This window comes from Carassius auratus, chromosome 21 (assembly GCF_003368295.1).
Source record: "Carassius auratus strain Wakin chromosome 21, ASM336829v1, whole genome shotgun sequence".
Taxonomy (NCBI): Eukaryota; Metazoa; Chordata; class Actinopteri; order Cypriniformes; family Cyprinidae; genus Carassius; species Carassius auratus.
Genome location: NC_039263.1, coordinates 9,175,775 through 9,196,954, shown reverse-complemented (window position 1 = coordinate 9,196,954; position 21,180 = coordinate 9,175,775).

Genomic DNA, 21,180 nt, shown 5'->3' with positions numbered 1-21,180 from the left:
CTATAAGTAACTTTGTAACTACATGTTAACTACATATCAACTAAATCTCAGAAATTTGCAACTACATGTCTACTAACTCTCAGAGTACACTGTTAGGGTAGGTTTAGGGTTAGTGTTAGGGGTAGGTTTAGGCTTCGTATTAGTTGACAATAAGTTGACAAAGAAAGTGTTAGACGATATTAAGCAGACAGTCTACTAATACTCTGCTAACTGCTAGTTGACATGTAGTTGCAAAGTTACTTACTGCTAGTAGAGTGTCTAAAGTGGACTATCAAAATAAAGTGTTACCCATCGGAGACCTCCAGCCATGGTTGTCGTGAGTTTGGCTGTAGGGGTTTGCATCTCGTTGAGTCTCCTGTGTAGGATGAAGGTCACGCCAAGGGTCAGGGCAGGACCAATGACAGTGGAGATGCACCGTGCAGTGTCGGCAGCAGTCCAGGCTCGGACCGCAGATGACAGGTTCAGAACGGGCTGTCGAGACAGTGCTTGGAGGGCTGTGTCGACGGGAGTAATGTCAATGTGTTGGGTGGTACCTTTCAGTACTTGGTCAAGAAGGTTGACACGGGTGGCGGTGTCATGCTGGTCGTAGGTCAGTGTAGCTGAGTGCACAAGAGTTTTGACGAGCCATCTGTCATCCACAATCTGTGCTTGCATTTCTGTGACTTGTGTACGAGGATTGGTTTCGGCAGGGCAGCGCGTATCGCTGACCCGGGGTTGCAACCCGGAGATTCCTTCAGCGTTGTGTCTGAGGAAGGGTTTGCTAAGGCAGAGATAATGAATGTCTTTGGTCAAAGTACACATGTGCAGGTTTGGGGCCAGGTACAGCTGTGTGTCGCTGTCGTGGTAGGCCACCACATCTGGAATGTGTGTCTTGGTGTGGGTGTTGCTTTTCCACATCCTGACACTGACAATGTCTTTAGGTCTGTAGACTTGGCTTGACTCGCTGATGGGTTGGTTCAGGAGCACATTCACTTCTCTCTGTTTGGGGTTGACGTGCAGTAGGATGGCACTATCAAGACAGTTGGCCAGGTGTATTTGTAGCAGGTCAGCTGGCGTGGTGATGGCGTAAGCCAACACAGTTAACACAAGGCTTAAGGGTATCATGTATGGTGGGGTTTTACCCGTGGTTAGGCTGTCATTGGAGGGGGTAACCTTCCACAGCATGTCTGTTGTTAACACTGTAAACAGCTGAGTCTGGATAAAGTCATTCTGGAAGACAGTAAAAAGTGGTTTCAAGGAGTTTACGGTCTGGTTCGCTGCATTGGCACTGGACATATCAATGTTAAACATTCTGGCGTCAGCAGCGGCTCTGAGCAAAGCTCCCGGGAACTGTTTGGAGTGGTCGTGGTGTCCACTTAACTCCATTTGTGTAACAGTCACTTTCTCATGTTGGCTGAACATGTGTTTGACATCGGCTTCAGTGTGAGTGAGGGAGTCCTCTCTCCATCGGATCCTTGTACAGCTGTATTCGGTTATAGTGCTGGGGTAGTGTGCCCTGTCGTCTGTGGTCAGGAGTCTCAGCGGTTCTCTGTGTGGCAGCTGTCTTCTCTTTGGCTGACAGCACAGCACGGCAAACCACAGCAGCATCCTGGTACAGATAATAGGGAGAGAGAGAGAGAAAGGAAAGAAAGAAACAAGCGAGGGCTGTCTTTGGTTGGACAGGGCAGTCTCTTTGCTTCGTGGGTGGCGACTGGGTTTAGCTCGCCCTGGCCCATGTTTTGCCACATCTTGCTGCTGGCATGACGCTTGCTTCAGTGTTTTGTCAGTGGCTCTGGTTCTGCGTGGTGCAGCACATGCTGCGTCAGGGAAATATATTGGCATTATCCCCCTTTTGCTCCGTGGCATTACAAGCCCTGGCATTGTGATGTCAGACGGTGCACAACCCACAATATGGTTCTGTGCACGCAGCATGTTTTGTGTATCATGCAGTGGTCTGGGGCGCTGGTTGTCAGTGACTGTAGACTGGTTGCCAGGGTGGATGGAGGGGTCTGAGAGGTGGTAAAGCAAAGTCATTATGGAGGTTTCAGAAGCCCGCATATCCACTATGTTGGTCTGTGTAGATAACGGAGCCAGTGTAAGCGTTTCTGAGGTAGACAGTTTAGCTAGTAAAGTTCTCATGCTGTGTGTAATCCCTTCAACCTTGAATGTGGGTGGGTGGGTTGGGAGCGACCACAGAATGTTGTTTAGTGCGCCAGTTTTGGCAAGGGTGTCAGTGTGATCTTTTAAGTCCTTGTCTCGACTTGGTAGCTTCGAGTGTCCTTTTACCTTCTTCCAGTACACGGTCACATTGTCTGTTTTTGTGATGTTATCACATTGCTGGAACAGGTGTTGGTGTTTGACATGCTTGTTGTTTTCAGTTTTGAAACCATTCTGTGAAGATGGAAGCATGGAAGAAGGCACACGACACTGAGTCTAGCATAGTTAGAGTCTGTACAGGCTTTGTTCAAACAGATGTTGAATTCAGCTGGTGAGTTGGCATAGTCGAACAGACACCTGTTGAAGGTGAACTGACGGTCGCCAAGTGTTAATGTCAGTTTGGTATTGAGAGGTGTAGCAGCTTCATCAGTCCCACTGACGTTCTGGTGGGAGACTGTGTATATTGCGAGGTGTTGGTCATCTGTCAGATATCCATTCTGCACACCTGGTCTTTGCTCACCGACATGACAGATGTGATGGCAACAAATTTGAAGGGTGCAGTGAACAATGTGACAGGTAGTACTAGTTCAAAGTCATTACAGTAATGGCTCACTAGCCCTCCCAGCCCATAGGCCTTGGGAATGTTAATGTCAGTTGCCGTGCAGTTGTTGCACAGGATGTAGGCTATACAACATGACATTTCAGTGAGGGGTGTGGCTTCAAGTGTGAGTCCAAGTTCCACACATTCTGGTGAGGATTGGAAGAAACCCAGCGTGTGGTTTAAGGTTTGACCACATTGCAGGTTGAGCCGAACAGCGACCCCTTTGGTGTAAGCTGGTACCACCGTATCCTGTTTGTTGACTAAGGTACAGAGGCTTGAACTTGAGCTTGTCGTTAGGGTGTTGTACTCATGGCTGGCTGCTGGGGTTCCCGTGACCTCTTTGACCTGACCGTCTGGCTCTGTGGGAGTTCCCGTGACCTCTGTGACCTGACAGTCTGGCTCTCGCAACCTGTGTGGCTAGAGGGAAAGAGGTTCTCACACTTGAGCAAAGTCTTTTAGCTGTTTGAAGTTCAGAAAAGGGTCAAAGTGGTCTAGTAGGTCTTTGTCGAGTGTATGAGTGTTCATTGGTGAGACATACATGGGATGTACTAGCCTCATCAGAACGATTGTCAGGTGAATGGAAACAACCTGTTCAAACCTGATGTCATTCTGTCTGTACGCCTGTACATTCAGTTCATAAGTTTGAGGTGTAAGAGATCGATCTTGTCTCTTAGCTTCAAATTGGAGTCTTTTGAAAAGGTGAGATGAGATCACCGTCAGGTTTAATCCTGTGTCGATCAGGTCTTCCATGCTGACTCCTTTTCGGCCCACCCCCTTTTTGACAAGGCTGCCCAGGAATGTTGGCATCAGGGCAGGTGTGACGATCGATGGGTGGTAAGGACCGGTCTTGTGTAGCTCGCTGCGAAGGCAGGTAGTCAAAACAGCATTTTCTGGTACCTTGTGTTTGTGTTCCTGGTGTGAGGACCTGTGCTGTCTCGTTCAGGGTGTGCAGCTGTCAGCTGTGGAGCTTGGATGATGTTGTCACCTTGTGATGTGACAGTTAGCTCTGTGGTCTGTGGATGACGGGCAGTGTTCTGGGTGCTTGGCTCATCTTCCTTGTAAGTTTTCATGTAAAGACGCTCTTTCAGCACCCTCAGGATCTCTGCTGTCTCAGACGTGGCTGCACTGTGTTTTTCTGACGTGGGCTCAGGATTGAGCTTACCAGTGTCGTGTCAGGAGTGGTTCCACTGCCGGCTGTCGGGGTTTTGTGTCCTGGACGGTGGGGATCGCTCGCTCTGGTGCATTGGATGAGCACCACCACGATTGTGTTGCCCTCTGCTGGCTTGGAACGGTATTGACTCTCTGTAAAAATGTCTGTGACTGTGGTGTTGTAGGGCGCCCTCTAGGGTTAACTCCAAGCAGTCCTCAGAGACAGCGATTTTGGGGTTTTTCACAGTCTTTTCACAAATAGTCTTTTGCTTGGTGCAAGCTTTGTGGGCCAAGTCCGGTACCACTTGTGTAGTCCTGTTACGTGGACATGCTGGGACTCTGAGATTAAAACTCCAACTCGCATGTAGGTCTCGAAGGAACAGAGTTTTTAAGTTGACATCCTGTTCCATACCTGGTTCGTTGCATGCTCCGAAGTAGGCTTTTCGTAGCTGACTACAGAAAGTCTGTGGGTTTTCAAGTAGGCCCTGTTTGAGGTCCATGGCAATAAGGAGCCCATGGTCGGAGTCTGGATCAGAGAATTCAAGAATCAAAGTTTGTAGCAGTTGCTGGTAGTACGCTTTGACAGTCTCTGGTTGACGATCCAGAAAACAATGCACATCACGTCTGGACGTGATTCTCAACAGGTACAATGTGTTCACATCTGTCACGTTGGTGACAGTTTGCAAGTGAAAGCCAATGTCTTGTAAATAAGCATGAACGCCATGTCCTCCTGCAGGATCTGGCTTGAACGTAGGGATGCTTCTGGCTAGCTTGTCAAGTTCTCTGTGAGCCGTGCAGGGTTTTGTGGCATGCGTTCTCTGGAAGGGTTCTCTTCCCTCCGTTGTTGACAGGTGTTCTTGGTGATTTCTTGAGTCGTGAGCTTACACCCCCTTTTTCAGCTCTGGGTTCTTGGCTGAAAGGGTTGGAGTGGCTGGCCGGGAGAAACTTTGTGGTGTGCGTTTCTCCGATCTAGCCACTCTGTAATCTGTGAGATTGTCTCAGTTCTGTGTGGACAGTGTCAAGTTGCAGAGTAAGCTTGTTGATTTTAGCTCGGGCCGCTTGCAAGTGTGTTTTGCAGGCCCAGGTTTTATAGTCTCTTTCTTTCAGTTCAGTCTCTGCTCTTTTTAGGAGAGCGTCACCTTGCTGGAGTTTTTTGTTGAGTTCTTTTCTGGCTTCTCTCTCCAGCTGTTCTCTTTCTGTAGCTCTGGATCAGTGTCTTCCTCTTTTTCGCGCTGGTTCTGGGTCTCGAGGAGGAGCTGATCAAGATGACTCTGGGTTGGGGCCTGGTCCTTCCAAACATCCTGACTCTCTGTCGGTGAGAGAAGCACAGCACACACACACAAAAAAGCCAATGCAAGTTCATTCTACGTTTAACGAGCTATATTCATACGGGCTGTGCCGTTTATGAGAATTTTGGGGCTAACTGAGGCAAATAGTCAGACAGTTAAGTAGCCAATTAACTTGGGTCAACGAAGGACCTGAAACAGAGATTTGACAGGCAGTAGCCTAGCGGGTCACGTGATGACACCGGCTGCTGGTTGTCACTCTACTATTTAGCTTCCTTGGTGTCTCTATGTGGAATGAAAGAAACAAATCACAACAGAACAGAGGATAGAAAATATCAAAGTGAAACACAACACTTGAAATGAGATAAAAACAATAGATACACACTGTGTTAGTGAGAATAAGGAGGCCTAAGCCTACTGCTAGGTTTTACGATAGGGCCAACAGGTGAGTGGGCTATCTGGGTAGGAAACCTAGAAATATGGTGTGGCTTAAATAAGCAAAAGGGTCAAACACTTAAAATATATCCGGGGGAATATCTAATATTCTATAATAAGTGGATGGGTTTTATCACATTTGGTTCACCTGGGTGAATTGAAGTCATTCAGGTGGAAACCAGTGGCTTGGTCAACCTCTCCGGCGCTCCCCAAACACTCAACCGCAGTGTCCCTGGTCCTTCGTTAGTCTGGCGTTGCTCCCTCTCGAACAGCTTGTGACTTTTAACACAACCTTTGGAGTGCCAAATTGCTGATGTCTCCACTGCGTGCCGCTAATGGGGAGAGACATGAGGAACCGAGTTTCACTCGCAGCCAGTGCCGGTAACACCGGTCGGGCAGCCTTGCTCACTGGAAACCTGAGATGACGGTCCAATCACCAAGGGAGTTCTACAATCAAATACACAAAGGATGAACAAAAGAAACTTAAAGTTAATTAAGGTTTTGTTTGTTTAACATCAATTGAGTAAATATATATGTAGAAATGAGAGGTAACAGCTTTACCTAATAATGATAAAACAAAACAAAGGAATTATGATAATAATGGTAATTATCAAAATAACCTAAGCCAAAAGAGAGAAGAAAAATAATAAAAATAAAAATAAAAGACAGGAATGAAACACGGGAGAAGAAGTAGCTGGTTTTCACCACAGGGGGTGGGGGGGGGTTGGGGGAGGGGGAGTACTGCCTCTCTGTGCTTAACCTGGTGAGCAAAAAACTTAATTTAAATTAAAAATTAAAAACTGGTTTAAATCAAAATTTAAAATAAACATGTAAGAATTAAAAGGAAAATCGGAATAATATCCTGTAATAACCAATGATGGCTGTAAGGTATCATTAGTAATTATGAAATTAATCAAACAGGGTGAAATTAATCAAAAAGGGTAAAAGTGGACATGCAATTCAAAACAGAATTGAAAGGACAGAGATCTGTTGGTCGATTTAACAGGAGACTGCCACTAGATGGCTTACCTTCTAAGTGGGTCAATCAGTAGTTGACCTGAAACATCTAGATTTCCACTATTAAACAATTACATTTTAATTCAAATCATGTTTGAACCAAACTCAAAGTAAATGTAAACAGTCAAAGGAAGGGAAAATTATTTTGTTCCCCTGTAATAATATTCGCACGAGCAAAGCTGTAAATGCAAATAATTGTTGAGAATTTAAACAGCTAATTCAATACCTCAAGGGGAAAAAGATTAGCAATTAGAGCGCATTATTTGAAATGGCCACGGGATGGCGGACTTGCACTCATGCAAGCTGGAATCAGAAAAGCAGGGCGTAACTTGAAACTTCTAAACCACGAGTTCCCTCTGGTGTTTAGATAGCGGAATTACAATTTCAATAGGACTTAGACTTAGATTTCTGCATCAAAAATCACAAGTAACAAACAGAAAAATGTTTTATGACCTTTTGTGGTGCTATATACTGCACAAGAGCGTTAGGACAGGATTCGTTTCACTGCCAAGACACAAATGTGAAAAACAGGAATTTTTACATCTGTTGAACTCCCATAAACATTTATCAAAATAGCACTTATGATTTAAATGTTTTAGGTTTAGATATCGGGTAGCTAAGCCAATTTTAGACCAGGAGTTTTTATCGTTTATTTTTGAATATCATAGTGACTATACTGTTAAGTTTCTATAAAAACCTAACGTGCTGACTGATCAGCTTTTTGCCTCAGTCAGTTAGGAGTGAGTTCGCGTCTTGCGACTTATCATACAAGTAACATAATTTCATAGCGCACGTGCAGAAATTATTAAAAACCATATACACAGATTGATTGCTCACAAAACGATGTTTGAAATTCCCGCATTTCCACCAATTATGTAGCCGCACTGGGTTGTACATAATAATTAACTCAAATGTTATATAGGGAATTTAAATAATTAATCAGGAATATGATTAATATATATCTCATATGACAGTTACATTAATATTATTGATTATGAAAAATAGCTCAATTGCATTTATCAATAACTCATTACAGGGCACTGTAATTTACTCATTAATATGCCAATATTCCATTCTTCATATCAATTATTGTGATATCTCTTACTGTAAATTACTGCAAATCAAACAGTGGTTTGTCCAGCAAACGGCCGTAAGATTAACAATATCAATTTTCAATTTTCAATAAAGTTATAACTTCTTATAATTCAAGGAAAAATATTCTCTGACCATGAAAACTGTAGAAAGTTTAAATATGTTTTCCCGAGTCAATGATCACACTGAATGTAGATAACTGCGTTTAATCTCACATTTCTGTTAACTGCCAGCCGATACAGATCAGAGAACCAATCCCCAGCGCCACCGGGCATTCTGATTGGATGCCCCAACACAGTACGGTGGCTCACAATAAAAAAACTGCATAATCATTTAACCAAACGATCTACATCCTTTCCTTTTAGTATTTAGCCCTATCAAACAAGGCAACACTGGTAAACATAACTTTGCAACATGAATAAAACAAATTAGGCTAGATGAATACCTCACATTGCACTTTAACAGTTGGGCCTCTTCGTAACCTACTGATCACAGAGAGTGTTTAAAGTCCTTCAAAATGTCACAATACTGGACACGCTGGATAGCTGGGGTGGAATTACACAAAGAAGAAAACTTTTTTTTTTTTCACATGTATTTGGGATTTGGTCTGCAGATGCGACCTGAACGTGTGGTGTATGGTGTGTCGTGGTTCTTAATGGGTGATTGCACTGTGGACTTGGGCTTGGGGGAGGATGGGTATTGCAGTGGCGCAGTGTTTGGTGTCGGCATTTGTGGTGAAGGAAAACTGTCCACCATAGGAGAGCTGGTGTCCTGAGAGTCTGGGTCATCAAGGAGCTGCTGTAATGGCTGCTCAGCAACAGGAAGTATGTGACGGCGATTTCTCCTGTAAGCCTTCCCATCTGCATGAACTATGTAGGACCGTGGTTACTTACTCATCTCCTTTACTGTTCCAAGTTTGTCGAAGCCTTTCACTGTCTACATGCGGACCACTTGTCCCTCTGCCAGCGACTGTAGTGGGTGACTCGACTTGTCATAGCAGCGCTTCAGTGTGAGTCTTTTGTTGAGGAGTTGAGCGGTGACTTGTTTGACATTCCTCGGGGTAGGCTCCAGCAGTTTAGTGCTCACCGGAATGGCTGCGCGAGTTTGGCGAGACATAAGGCGCTCAGCAGGAGAGCCTAATGTTGGGTTCCGTGGAATGTTTCGGAGGTTCAGAATATTGAGGAACACATCAGACCCATCCCTGTGTGATTTCTCCATGAGTTGCTTGGCACTGCGGACTGCTCTTTCCGCGAGTCCGTTTGACTGGGGAAACTCTGGGCTGCTTGTGGTATGAGTAAAATCCCATTGTTCAACAAAATCCTTGAAGTGCTGGCTGGTGTATTTTCTAGCATTGTCAGTGAGGAGTATGTGAGGCGTATCATGTACCGAAAAGTGTCTTTTTAATTTGGATATAACGGATGAGGTCGAGTCTCGAAGGAGGTCGACTTTGAACCAGCCGGAATACGAATCTACGAGAACTTGATAGTGTTTGCCATGCCAATCAAAAATGTCTGCGGCCACTGTGGACCATGGCAGATCTTGGACAGGGTGGAGCTGGAGGGGCTCTTTCCATTGATGCGACTTTGTGCTATTGCATACTGCACATGAGAGCAACTCTTCTGTGATGTTCTTTGACATTGTGGGCCAAAAAATTACACCTCTAGCTCTTCGCTTGGTTGCCTCAATACCTGGGTGGCCTTTGTGTACAATGTTGATGTAGTCCTTGTGCAGGGATCGTGGAATGACGGCTTTATGCCTTTCATGACAATACCATCCTCCACTGTCAGCTCGTCTCTGTATGGAAAAAATTGTCTAATGGCAGACTGGAGCTGGCTTTCTCGGGTGGGCCATCCACGTCGAATGACAGTGGTGAGCGTTTGTAGCACCTCATCCTCTGCTGTGTGTCTACGGAGTTCCTCCAGGCGTGATGAGGAGATGTAGCTCACGCTCATGACGAAGTCACCGTTTTCAACAGGGCTGTGTGGTGCTTGTGAGCTGGGAGCTCTTGAGAGGGTGTCTGCCAAGTACATGCCCTTTTTGTAGACCAGGCTGATGTCGTAACTTTGCAGTCAGTGTAACTGGGTCCTTGACATTGTAGTATGCCAGTACTGGTGGGCTGGAAAGGCATGATTTGAGGCGCTCAAAAGCCTCTTGATGCTGTTGAAACCAGCACCACGCTGTCTCTTTGCAGGTGAGTTTCTAAGGGGCGCTGCGATGTCGCTGAGATTTGGGATGTACTTGCTAAGGTAATTGACCATGCCCAGGAAGCGTTGTAGTGCGGTCACATCCGTGGACACTGGCATGTCATTGATCGCTGCAGTTTTAGACGGGTCTGCTTTTAGGCCTACGCTTGTGAAGATGTGGCCTACGTACGCTACCTGGTCCAGGCGAAATTTACACTTGTTCGGGTTTAACCTGAGATTGACTTCCTGTGCCCTTTCGAGCACCTTTCTCAAATTGGCGTCATGTTCGGCCACTCCGCGGCCATCTATGATGATGTCATCCACGATGACCGAGCAGGGGTAACCTGCAAACAGTTGTTCCATGGAGCGCTGAAATACTTCCCTTGCGGAATTTATGCCGAAGGGCATCCTTAGAAATCTGTAGCGTCCAAATGGAGTGCTGAATGTGGTCAGCAGTGACGATTTCTTGTCAAGACGTATCTGCCAGAACGAATTCTTTGCATCCAGGACAGAAAACACTGTTGCCCAGGACATTTGTGCTGCCACCACTTCAACACTTCGCATAGGGTGATGGGGTCTTTTCAGTGCGGTGTTGAGGTCTTTGGGGTTGATGCATAGTCTGATTTCCCGCTTATCCTTCTTATGTGCTGCCACCATGGACGATACCCAGTCAGTTGGTTGCGTGACTGGTGTTATGACACCTATGCTTTGCATACGTTCAAGTTCAGCTTTAACTCTTTCTTGCATTGCAACGGGGATACGGTGAGCTGGGCGGACGACAGGCTGTATGCTGGTATCCAAAATCCTGGAGTATGTGACCGGAAGTACTCCCAACTCGTCACTGAACAGGTCTTTGTACTGTGTAAATGTCTGTGAGCTGAAGTCCGTGCCGCTCTCCACGCTGATCTGATGGACGTCTGAACTCATTTTCACAACCCCCATGTCCATACATGCACAAAATCCTAGCAGTGGTTGCACTGCTCTGTCCACAATGAAAAACGGCAATGAGTGGTTCTGCTCTTTTAAACAGCACCGAAGAGTGGCAACGCCACTGGTCTCTATTCTGGTGCCTCCATATCAATCAATCAATCACCTTTATTTATATAGTGCTTTAAACAAAATACATTGCGTCAAAGCACTGAACAACATTCATTTGGAAAACAGTGTCTCAATAATGCAAAATGATAGTTAAGGCAGTTCATCATTGAATTCAGTGATGTCATCTCTGTTCAGTTAAATAGTGTCTGTGCATTTATTTGCAATCAGATATCGCTGTAGATGAAGTGACCCCAACTAAGCAAGCCAGAGGTGACAGCAGCAAGGAACCGAAACTCTATCGGTGACATAATGGAGAAAAAAACCTTGGGAGAAACCAGGCTCAGTTGGGGGGCCAGTTCTCCTCTGACCAGACGAAACCAGTAGTTCAATTCCAGGCTGCAGCAAAGTCAGATTGTGCAGAAGAATCATTTGTTTCCTGTGGTCTTGTCCTTGTGGTCCTCTGAGACAAGGTCTTTACAGGGGATCTGTATCTGGGGCTCTAGTTGTCCTGGTCTCCGCTGTCTTTATGGGCAGTAGAGGTCCTTTCTAGGTGCTGATCCACCATCTGGTCTGGATACGTACTGAATCTGGTGGCCACGGTGACCTCGGAACAAGAGAGAAACAGACAAATATTAGCGTACTCGACTATGCATTCCATTAGTTTTTCAAATTGGTGTGTTTCACTGGGATGCAAGGTAATATAGAGCTGAGTATCATCAGCATAACAGTGAAAGCTGAACACCATGTTTCCTGATGATATCTCCCAAGGGTAACATATAAAGCGTGAAGAGTAGCGGCCCTAGTACTGAGCCTTGAGGTACTCCATACTGCACTTGTGATCGATATGATACATCTTCATTCACTGCTACGAACTGATGGCGGTCATATAAGTTCGATTTAAACCATGCTAATGCACTTCCACTGATGCCAACAAAGTGTTCCATTCTATGCAAAAGAATGCTGTGGTCAATTGTGTCAAACGCAACACTAAGATCCAATAAAACTAATAGAGAGATACACCCACGATCAGATGATAAGAGCAGATCATTTGTAACTCTAAGGAGAGCAGTCTCATTACTATGATACGGTCTAAATCCTGACTGGAAATCCTCACATATACCATTTTTCTCTAAGAAGGAATATAATTGTGAGGATACCACCTTTTCTAGTATCTTGGACAGAAAAGGGAGATTCGAGATTGGTCTATAATTAACAAGTTCTTTGGGGTCAAGTTGTGGTTATTTTATGAGAGGCTTAATAACAGCCAGTTTGAAGGTTTTGGGGACATATCCTAATGACAATGAGGAATTAATAATAGTCAGAAGAGGACCTATGACTTCTGGAAGCACCTCTTTTAGGAGCTTAGATGGTATAGGGTCTAACATACATGTTGTTGGTTTAGATGATTTAACAAGTTTATACAATTCTTCCTCTCCTATAGTAGAGAATGAGTGGAACTGTTCCTCAGGGGGTATATATAGTGCACTGTCTGATGTGATACTGTAGCTGACGGCTGAATGGTTGCAATTTTATCTCTAATAGTATCGATTTTAGAAGTAAAGTAGTTCATAAAGTCATTACTGTTGTGGTGTTGGGAAATGTCAACACTTGATGAGGCTTTATTTTTCGTTAATTTAGCCACTGTATTGAATAAATACCTGAGGTTATGTTTGCTTTCTTCTAAAAGAGAAGAAAAGTAATCAGATCTAGCGGTTGTTAATGCTTTTCTGTAGGATATGCTACTTTCCTGCCAAGCAATACGAAATACCTTTAGTTTTGTTTTCCTCCAGCTGCGCTCCATTTTTCGGGCTGCTCTCTTTAGGGTGCGAGTATGCTCATTATACCATGGTGTCAAACTGTTTTCCTTAACATTCCTTAAGCGTAAAGGAGCAACTGTATTTAAAGTGCTAGAAAAGAGAGAGTCCATAGTTTCTGTTACATCATCAAGTTGTTCTGAGGTTTTGGATATGCTAAGGAATTTGGATACATCAGGAAGATAACTTAAAAAGCAGTCTTCTGTGGTAGAAGTGATGGTTCTTCGATACTTGTAACAAGAAGTAGAATTTACAATTTTGGCTATATGAAGTTTGCACAGAACTAAATAATGATCTGAGATATCATCACTTGGCTGAATAATTTCAACACTATCAACATCAATTCCATGTGACAGCATTAAATCTAGAATATGATTTCGACAATGAGTAGGTCCTGAAACATGTTGTCTAACACCAATAGAGTTCAGAATGTCTATAAATGCTGATCCCAATGCATCTTTTTCATTATCGACATGGATATTAAAATCACCAACTATTAAAACTTTATCTGCAGCCAGAACTAACTTGGATGTAAAATCACCAAACTCTTTAATAAAGTCTGTATGGTGCCCTGGTGGCCTGTATACAGTAGCCAGTACAAACATAACAGGGGATTTATCATTAACATTGGTTTCTCTGGATAATGTTATATGAAGCACCATTACTTCAAACGAGTTATACTTGAAGCCTGCCCTCTGAGAAATCCTGAAAACGTTGTTATAAATTGAAGCAACTCCTCCCCCTTTGCCTTTTAGACGCGGCTTATGTTTATAACAGTAATCTTGGGGGGTGGACTCATTTAAAATAATGTAATCATCAGGTTTTAGCCAAGTTTCTGTTAAACAGAGCACATCTATATTATGATCAGTTATCATATTATTTACAGAAAGTGTTTTCGTAGAAATGGATCTGATATTCAATAAGCCAAGCTTTATCGTTTGTTTATCCATATTGCATTTGTTTTTTATTTGTTGAACCTCAATTAAATTGTTAGCCTTAAATTGGTTTGGACGTTTTTTGTATTTTCTAGTTTGGGGAACAGACACAGTCTCTATAGTGTGATATCTAGGTGAAAGAGTCTCTATGTGCTGAGAATTAACTGACCTCTGTGACGGGAGGCAGCTAGCAGACGGTCGGTTTAGCCAGTCTGTCTGCTTCCTGACCTGGGCCCCAGTTAGTCAAGTATAAACACTAAGACTATTTGCCATATTTCTAGAGAGAAGAGTGGCGCCACCCCAGGAGGGATGAAGACCATCTCTTTTAAACAGGTCAGGTCTGCCCCAAAAGCTCGTCCAATTGTCTATGAAACCTATGTTATTCTGTGGGCACCACTTAGACATCCAGCCATTGAGTGATGACAATCTGCTATGCATCTCGTCACCACGGTAAGCAGGGAGGGGACCAGAGCATTTTACAGTGTCTGACATCGTGCTTGCAAGTTCACACACCTCTTTAAAGTTATTTTTAGTGATCTCCGACTGGCGAAGTCGAACATCATTAGCGCCGGCATGAATAACAATCTTACTGTATTTACGTTTAGCATTAGCCAGCACTTTTAAATTTGCCAAGATGTCAGGCGCTCTGGCTCCCGGTAAACATTTGACTATTGTGGCTGGTATCTCTATATTCACGTTCTGTACAATAGAATCACCAATAACTAGAGCACTTTCATCAGGTTTCTCAGTGGGTGCATCACTGAGTGGGGAGAACCTGTTTAATGTTTTGATCGGAACAGAAGAGTGGTGTTTTGACCCACAACTACGCTGCCTCACCGTCACCCAGTTGCCCTGCTGCAGGGGCTCTGTTGCCGGAACCGGACAATGTACAGGAATCCCTGAGCTAGACACATCCAAAGCTGTATCTAGAGCCCTAACATTCTTACTGTCCTCAATTAAAGTTTGGATGCGTATCTCTAATTCTGAAATCTTCTCTGTCAGCCTAAGTATTTCCCTGCATTTATCACATGTGAATCCCTCATCAGCGACAGAGATAGATAAACTGTACATGTGGCAAGAGGTTCAAATAACAATAGCAGGCGAAGCCATTACTCACCGTGCTTGATGAAATATTCTTACTGCGGTTGTTTGATGAACTTGTGAAAAACTGCAGCGTGAGAGAGGAGAGGAGAGGAGAGGAGAAAAGAAAACGCTAATGACAAGCTAACGAGTGCTAACACTTTGCAGGTGTACTGCACTCACGGAAAAGTGAACGATCAAAGTTAATCTGATAAGATTGATCGATAATATCAGAAATATGGTGTGAATTAAGTTATATTTTTAACTTAAAAATCGTAAGAAAGATTATAGAGAAAAAAAATAAAATAAAAACAGCTACACGGAGCTACGATTAGCTACAGAAGGCCAACAGGAAGTAGAGAAAACACTGTCCAACAGCGACACCAACAGGCAGGAGGCTCAACAGACAGGCGAGTCAATCAATCTGCATATCTCCATAGGCAACAAGGCTAGCTGCGTTCTTCTGCTTTACAAGTAATTGGCCGCTGTTAAGTCCCCTGAAAGTATCAAGTGACATCACATTGCATTTTGCTCCTGTGGTCTACTTTCATCTCAGTGGGCTTGCCGTTTATATGCATTGTGACAAATCCTTCATCCTTTTCAATGGCTTTTAAAATCACACAATCAACGTGACTGTCAACTTCAACGCCATCCACTTAAAACGTTTCATCTTCACGTGTTTGTTCCTCTATTTCTATCTCATTAACCGTCTGTCTGCCAGTTTTCTGTCTAGGATGTTGCCTATTTTGGGTGCACGGCTTGGACTTGCAGCAACTTTTAAAGTGGTTAAACTTTTGGCAGCTGTGACACTGTTGTCCGAATGCTGGACACTTTTCCCGCTTAGCTGTGTGGCTGCCTCCACAATTATTGCACCTCGTGATAGTTTGTGAGGGGGGCTGGCACTTTACATACTGCATTCTATTTGAAACTAACCTAACTGCATCCACGCTGGCAGCATTACTTTGTGATGATAACGTCTTGCTGCTTTCCTCGGGCATCTCGTGTATCCGACATATTGAAATGGCTTTTGCAAGTGTTAGCTCGCTATCTCTTAACAGAGCTTTTCTCAAGTTGTCACTGGTGACGCCACACACGATGCGGTCACAGATCAGCTCCTCTGTAAGGTCTCCGAAGCTGCAGCGTTTAGGTTTAATCCTTAAATCACTAATGAATGATTCAATGCTCTCACCTTGTTTCTGACCTCTGGTATGAAATGTGTCTTTCCATCGTCTTGTTGTTTTGAGGATTGCATATTTCACGAAATTTTTTCTTCAAACATTCGGGGTCCTCTCGAGATTCAGCAGGTGTAATGATCCTTCCGCCATCTCCCGGCGCGCGCACTTCAGCAGCGTAGGCGAAAGAACGCTCTTGTTCAATGGCATCTGGGCCAGCAATGTTGAGAAGGATGTAAGCTTGGGTCTTTGCTGGCTTGTCCGAATGTGCGGCAGCAATAAAAATATCGTACTCCCGCTGAAAAATACACCAATTCTCTGCAATATTTTCATCAAAAACGAGATGGTCGGGTCTGCGAAATCCATCCGCCATCACGTTGGTCAAAGTTAGAGGAGAACAACGTTGTCAAATGGCGATAGCTATGCTAGCACAGTCCAATGTAACAGGTTGTTCAACGACAACAGAAAGAAATACTCACTGGCGAGAAGTTGTACTCACTTCTGACACCATGTAGAAAGTTTAAATATGTTTTCTTGAGTCAATGATCACACTGAATGTAGATAACTGCATTTAATCTCACATTTCTGTTAACTGCCAACCGATACAGGTCAGAGAACCAATCCCCCGCGCCACCGGGCATTCTGATTGGATGCCCCAACACAGTACGTTGGCTCACAATAAACAAACTGCATAATCATTTAACCAAACGATCTACAAAAACATTATCCCATCATTATGATAAATTTAGTCTCAAAGTAAAGCTTGTAGCTAAAAATCAGAAACTTCATTGACTCGTAATGTGAGCGGTTTGGAGGTAATCATGAATATATGGGTTTTTAATAAATGAACTAATAATACATCAAACTACAAATCACACAAAGTGAATATGCGTAGAGAGAGAGATCACAGAATGAGCTCAGGTATGAAAATCACAGACAGTAACCCTTAGAAGCCAACACGAATCAAATCATAGACCAACTTTAAAGCAGCATTTAAATCTCCATAGAGAGAGATACTTGCATGGTCCGGCGTGCGTGAGCGTGGTCTTTTTGTGACGCTTTGTGCGCTGGTCTTTTAAAACCAGCGTGTGTGTGCTGGAGCAGCGTGAGCGGGGTCTTTGTTCTGTCTTCCGGCATGGGGCTGCTGCGGAATCGCGCGGTATTTGAAAGGTTCAACAAACAATGTTCCAGAATTCGTCTTCCTTGTGTGGAGAGGCGAATAGTTGAATAAACTTAGTAAAAAAAAAGAAAACAAAACAACGAAAACGAAAGCTTCCGAAGGAGCCATGAGAATGGCTGTCCTCTCAGCCCCTGTGCTGAGGGGGACGGTGATAGGCGCACGGCCCAAGGCCGCGCAGAGGGACGTGCGGGAGCGACCAGGATTGAAGCAGGAGAGCAGCGTGTAAGAGAACGAAGAGAGGGCGGACCTTGTTCGGTCAGCTTTTATGGCTTGAGATGGTTCACGCCTCTGTTCGCGTGAACAACCAATGAACGTCCGCGATCTGAAGTGGGAAAAAGTTCCTTTGTCTCTGTGGAAACACCCACCCTAATAACTTAGGCTTGTCAGATCTCAGCACTGATATTCTAGCAAGTTCGTAATTCAAGATTAATAAATTTTTACACACCTTTTATACAGGTGGATAGTTGGGTCACACATGACAATTCCAAAAACACCAAACAGTACATATATAACTGATAGAAACACGAAGTTACATTCAAATGCAGAATTACACACATTTAACGATTTGATTAACACATGATAAAACTGCAGATAGTCCCAATTTATATGGGAAACATATGATGCACCGAAAAACAATACTATATACATTGAGATGACATTGAAAAAGTAATAGTTTAGGATTCATTGAGAAAAGATGCCAGTGACTTGGCTTCTTCCTGTCCTGTTTCCCAGTGGGATCAAAGAGTTTTACGACCTGGTCAGGAGTGGGGTTACAGAAACATGACTCTATTTGAGAAAGTTAAAATGAAGAGAAACCTGAAATCCTGAAAACGTTGTTATAAATTGAAGCAACTCCTCCCCCTTTGCCTTTTAGACGCGGCTTATGTTTATAACAGTAATCTTGGGGGGTGGACTCATTTAAAATAATGTAATCATCAGGTTTTAGCCAAGTTTCTGTTAAACAGAGCACATCTATATTATGATCAGTTATCATATTATTTACAGAAAGTGTTTTCGTAGAAATGGATCTGATATTCAATAAGCCAAGCTTTATCGTTTGTTTATCCATATTGCATTTGTTTTTTATTTGTTGAACCTCAATTAAATTGTTAGCCTTAAATTGGTTTGGACGTTTTTTGTATTTTCTAGTTTGGGGAACAGACACAGTCTCTATAGTGTGATATCTAGGTGAAAGAGTCTCTATGTGCTGAGAATTAACTGACCTCTGTGACGGGAGGCAGCTAGCAGACGGTCGGTTTAGCCAGTCTGTCTGCTTCCTGACCTGGGCCCCAGTTAGTCAAGTATAAACACTAAGACTATTTGCCATATTTCTAGAGAGAAGAGTGGCGCCACCCCAGGAGGGATGAAGACCATCTCTTTTAAACAGGTCAGGTCTGCCCCAAAAGCTCGTCCAATTGTCTATGAAACCTATGTTATTCTGTGGGCACCACTTAGACATCCAGCCATTGAGTGATGACAATCTGCTATGCATCTCGTCACCACGGTAAGCAGGGAGGGGACCAGAGCATTTTACAGTGTCTGACATCGTGCTTGCAAGTTCACACACCTCTTTAAAGTTATTTTTAGTGATCTCCGACTGGCGAAGTCGAACATCATTAGCGCCGGCATGAATAACAATCTTACTGTATTTACGTTTAGCATTAGCCAGCACTTTTAAATTTGCCAAGATGTCAGGCGCTCTGGCTCCCGGTAAACATTTGACTATGGTGGCTGGTATCTCTATATTCACGTTCTGTACAATAGAATCACCAATAACTAGAGCACTTTCATCAGGTTTCTCAGTGGGTGCATCACTGAGTGGGGAGAACCTGTTTAATGTTTTGATCGGAACAGAAGAGTGGTGTTTTGACCCACAACTACGCTGCCTCACCGTCACCCAGTTGCCCTGCTGCAGGGGCTCTGTTGCCGGAACCGGACAATGTACAGGAATCCCTGAGCTAGACACATCCAAAGCTGTATCTAGAGCCCTAACATTCTTACTGTCCTCAATTAAAGTTTGGATGCGTATCTCTAATTCTGAAATCTTCTCTGTCAGCCTAAGTATTTCCCTGCATTTATCACATGTGAATCCCTCATCAGCGACAGAGATAGATAAACTGTACATGTGGCAAGAGGTTCAAATAACAATAGCAGGCGAAGCCATTACTCACCGTGCTTGATGAAATATTCTTACTGCGGTTGTTTGATGAACTTGTGAAAAACTGCAGCGTGAGAGAGGAGAGGAGAGGAGAGGAGAAAAGAAAACGCTAATGACAAGCTAACGAGTGCTAACACTTTGCAGGTGTACTGCACTCACGGAAAAGTGAACGATCAAAGTTAATCTGATAAGATTGATCGATAATATCAGAAATATGGTGTGAATTAAGTTATATTTTTAACTTAAAAATCGTAAGAAAGATTATAGAGAAAAAAAATAAAATAAAAACAGCTACACGGAGCTACGATTAGCTACAGAAGGCCAACAGGAAGTAGAGAAAACACTGTCCAACAGCGACACCAACAGGCAGGAGGCTCAACAGACAGGCGAGTCAATCAATCTGCATATCTCCATAGGCAACAAGGCTAGCTGCGTTCTTCTGCTTTACAAGTAATTGGCCGCTGTTAAGTCCCCTGAAAGTATCAAGTGACATCACATTGCATTTTGCTCCTGTGGTCTACTTTCATCTCAGTGGGCTTGCCGTTTATATGCATTGTGACAAATCCTTCATCCTTTTCAATGGCTTTTAAAATCACACAATCAACGTGACTGTCAACTTCAACGCCATCCACTTAAAACGTTTCATCTTCACGTGTTTGTTCCTCTATTTCTATCTCATTAACCGTCTGTCTGCCAGTTTTCTGTCTAGGATGTTGCCTATTTTGGGTGCACGGCTTGGACTTGCAGCAACTTTTAAAGTGGTTAAACTTTTGGCAGCTGTGACACTGTTGTCCGAATGCTGGACACTTTTCCCGCTTAGCTGTGTGGCTGCCTCCACAATTATTGCACCTCGTGATAGTTTGTGAGGGGGGCTGGCACTTTACATACTGCATTCTATTTGAAACTAACCTAACTGCATCCACGCTGGCAGCATTACTTTGTGATGATAACGTCTTGCTGCTTTCCTCGGGCATCTCGTGTATCCGACATATTGAAATGGCTTTTGCAAGTGTTAGCTCGCTATCTCTTAACAGAGCTTTTCTCAAGTTGTCACTGGTGACGCCACACACGATGCGGTCACAGATCAGCTCCTCTGTAAGGTCTCCGAAGCTGCAGCGTTTAGGTTTAATCCTTAAATCACTAATGAATGATTCAATGCTCTCACCTTGTTTCTGACCTCTGGTATGAAATGTGTCTTTCCATCGTCTTGTTGTTTTGAGGATTGCATATTTCACGAAATTTTTTCTTCAAACATTCGGGGTCCTCTCGAGATTCAGCAGGTGTAATGATCCTTCCGCCATCTCCCGGCGCGCGCACTTCAGCAGCGTAGGCGAAAGAACGCTCTTGTTCAATGGCATCTGGGCCAGCAATGTTGAGAAGGATGTAAGCTTGGGTCTTTGCTGGCTTGTCCGAATGTGCGGCAGCAATAAAAATATCGTACTCCCGCTGAAAAATACACCAATTCTCTGCAATATTTTCATCAAAAACGAGATGGTCGGGTCTGCGAAATCCATCCGCCATCACGTTGGTCAAAGTTAGAGGAGAACAACGTTGTCAAATGGCGATAGCTATGCTAGCACAGTCCAATGTAACAGGTTGTTCAACGACAACAGAAAGAAATACTCACTGGCGAGAAGTTGTACTCACTTCTGACACCATGTAGAAAGTTTAAATATGTTTTCTTGAGTCAATGATCACACTGAATGTAGATAACTGCATTTAATCTCACATTTCTGTTAACTGCCAACCGATACAGGTCAGAGAACCAATCCCCCGCGCCACCGGGCATTCTGATTGGATGCCCCAACACAGTACGTTGGCTCACAATAAACAAACTGCATAATCATTTAACCAAACGATCTACAAAAACATTATCCCATCATTATGATAAATTTAGTCTCAAA